This window comes from Rhagoletis zephyria, unplaced genomic scaffold (assembly GCF_001687245.7).
Source record: "Rhagoletis zephyria isolate East Lansing unplaced genomic scaffold, Rhagoletis_zephyria_1.1 Rzeph_scaffold_00484, whole genome shotgun sequence".
Classification (NCBI taxonomy): domain Eukaryota; kingdom Metazoa; phylum Arthropoda; class Insecta; order Diptera; family Tephritidae; genus Rhagoletis; species Rhagoletis zephyria.
Genome location: NW_016157568.1, coordinates 13,767 through 17,166, shown reverse-complemented (window position 1 = coordinate 17,166; position 3,400 = coordinate 13,767). Strand labels below are relative to the sequence as shown.

Sequence of the window (3,400 nt, the reverse complement as noted above, 5' to 3'; positions counted from 1 at the left end):
AAAATAAATATACTCAAATAAGTAAATATAAGTGATCTAAATTATTATGTGCATTCCAACGGCAGTAAGATTGGCAGGTTTTACAGGAAAAGTTTTTCCCGTACCCCACGTCACATATGGCTTATTAAAGATGAAAACAGCTTTTCCTGTAAAACCTCCTAACCTTACTACCGCTGGAACGCACTTTTGTGGGAACGCACTTCGAAACATTTTACAGCTAAAAATGCCGGCGTGGAATGCTGGCGTTGATGTAGAAGATTGGAGGCAGCAGTGCCAGCAGCATCGTCAACAACAACAACTGCACCAATAACAACAGCAACACCAGCTCCACCAACAATCCAGCGGGCACCACAGCAGCTCTACGGCACGGCGGCTGTCACGAGATTCAGCTTGTATTTCCCGGTGGCCACATGACCTGTCTCGAGCATGAAACTACCTCCCACATTGCGCACTTCATAATACTTACAGCTTGCATTTACCACTTTCCCAATAGCCTCCCAAATTTGGTCCTTCTTCTGCACTTTTCGGTAGTCTTTCCGAGATAAGTCGTAGATACACCTATATTTTCGCACTTCCTCTATCAACAACTCGTTGAAGCTCATTGTTCCAACTGAATAAAACTGAACTTCTTTTTAAATTAAATCTATTGCTGAAATTTAATAAATATTGCTTGCTTGTTGTTTGCCTGCTTTTGTTTGTAAACAACCAAATTGACATGAAATGGTCAGAAAAGCAACCCTGAGTCTTCGACCCGACGGGAAAAATAGAAATGAATCTAAATAATTTCCCGCCGTAAAAATAACCGACGGCAAGAAATCCGTCCCCGCCGCAATTCTGTGCAATTTCATGCCATTCAATGTGTTCTAATTTTGACAGCGGGTACCCGTCGGCCCGTTACCCGCTATCCGCTGCAATTCTGTTTACGGCAATAAGTTCACATTTTGTAAAAAGTCACACCTGATCCCTCGAAACCTTCCACATACCACAGGGGAACCATTGGAAAATGGTCTTAAACTAGCATTTTGACACCGGAAATGTAAACTCGATAAACAGTATTTTTGTGCAGAACACCATTCTATTGTCAAAGGTATTCCACATTTCTTGTGCATATAACTCCGGCTACGCCATCCACAGTACATTTCCGTAGTACATTTCACTCCGAAATTCACAAAAAAGTGCATTTTTCAGACCAAATTTATTAATAAATTAGTGACCGCAAATTACAAAATTAGGTTTTAGAATAAAGTGTAGACCCTTGACTACAAGTGTGTGTAAAATTTTTTTGATCGGGTCACCCATTCGGACACAACAGCCCGAAATCATTGGGCAAATAACTAAACCGCACCCAGTTAAATCGTTATTTGGTTTTCCTCAATCAACAATTGCACCAAGATGACGTCACACACACAGCTGATGCTGTCAAATTCACAAAGAGCGGATTAGCGGTACCGCGATTTAGGGATGCAAGTCAAAAAAATACATCGATGTTTTCTTCGATTTGATGCATCGAAATATAGCATCGATACATATCGATGTATCGTATAAAAACATCGATATTTTTGATGCATCGAATGAATATAGCAACATTTTCTTTCAATTAAAAGTATACAACAAGAAAATGAAACAATCGTAACTTCGATCAGTGTTTAAGCAATAACTCACAGTGAAATGTTACAAATCCCAGTTTTTTCTTCGAAAGGCTTCGAAATTTTCGGAAGGTATGGAAGTGGCGACAATTGTTAAATATTTATAAGCATAATAATATTAAGGGCCGGTTACTCAATGTCCGGTTAACACTAATCTGCGGTTAAACATCGTTATCGATGTCTTCGACTCCATGCATACAACAGGGAGTCGATAACGTCGATAACTATGGTTAACCGGAGATTAGTGTTAACCAGACATTGAGTAACCGGTCCTAAGTGTGCCAGCTAGCAATGACATTATATTTCGGTCACTTATTTGGCAATTTATTTTCATAATTTTTTCCTTCATTTGACTTTCATGTTAACCCTTTTGAGAGAGAAATTATGAAGTTTTTTGATTTGAGCAAAAAAAAACAAGCGTCAATAAATTCTTGTCGCTTGTGCAAAAGTACACACAACGTTGCATTACTGATGTTTACAGTCCATCCATGACGAGGAGATATACCGAAATCAGGCAGAGGTATGCAACAAAACCAAGGAATAATGCCAGAAACTCAAATTTTGCTTTGAAATAAGCGTACATCAAACTGGCTTGCACACTTTATATTATTTCTCTATGTTGATAAGCTATGTTAAACAATTTTGGAATATGCTGTTTAAAGTCTGTCATCATCATATTGTAGATGGTATTTGGCACCAAATGTTTCTACTAATAAAGTAGCAATTTATTAATGCAATAACTTTTTGGATAATATTAATAGAATGTATATTCTAATAGTGCATAAATAGTGAAAAATCCAGATTTAGAATAGTTACTGGAGCGAAGAGTTTGAAAGCATACAAAATAATTTTAGTATGTACAGTGCAGGCGAATCTATACAAGGTGGTTTATCGGATCCGATGATTTCACGATGACTTTGTACCTTTTGTTTAAATGATGTGTTTGCTGCAATTTTGTTTTGTACTGATTGTCAATGTGCGTATAATTTGTTATTGTAATTTTTGTTTCTGAGCTGCTAATGCCCGTATGATACTACGTTTTTTCCCTATATTTTTCATTTGAAATACAAACAAAAAAACTGACGAAAGTCAGATTACAAAAACAATTCGGCAATGTGTTGACAGAAACAAATTCTGTGTGAAAAACAGCTGAGTTTTGACATAACTTTACCGAAATTCAAACAAACGAAATTTAAATTTGCGTAAAACAGTTTTGTTACATTAAAAAATTTATTTATATTTTTGATTTATTTATTAAAGCTTATAAAATGTTATTAACATATGTACAACCTAATCATGCAGCGCTAGCATCAGAGGCTATCAGCTGTCCGTTGAATAAATGTTTTGTTTTAAATTCTTCTCAGTAGGTCACATTCTTTTAAAAATTGGTATATGGTTCTTATATTTTCCTCAGTTGTATTCGAAAGAAGAGAAACTGGATCTGTATTAAAATTGCATTGCCTCTTATCTTGCAGTGTTGGGCAAAATTCCAGTAGATGAAAAACAGTTGTTGTTGAGTCGCAAAATGGACAGATGTTGGTTCTATTTCTTCCAAGGAGGTGAGCATGCGTCACTATAGTGTGTCCAATCCGAAGACGTATGTAGGGTGTGAGTAAATTTGTAGGTATTGTTGATGGGTAATCTGGTTTGATCCTGGCTGTGTTCACTATTGAATATTGATGATTATAAGAAATCCAATCAAGGGCCAATTTAGAGTGTCTCTTTTGGTTGATGAGTCGATATATATCAGATTT

At 36.5% G+C, this 3,400-nt stretch overlaps 1 long non-coding RNA gene across 1 annotated transcript in view; it reads left to right on the top strand.

The window, feature by feature from the left end:
• The window catches only part of LOC108359876 (uncharacterized), a 5,838-nt gene extending 2,568 nt beyond the window's left edge, over nucleotides 1–3,270 (top strand). Inside the window, exons 2-3 of the long non-coding RNA XR_001847013.1 lie at nucleotides 2,408–2,410; nucleotides 3,260–3,270. This is a non-coding gene — a long non-coding RNA (uncharacterized LOC108359876). The remainder of the gene's footprint in view (nucleotides 1–2,407; nucleotides 2,411–3,259) is intronic.
• Nucleotides 3,271–3,400: the final 130 nt, after the last annotated feature.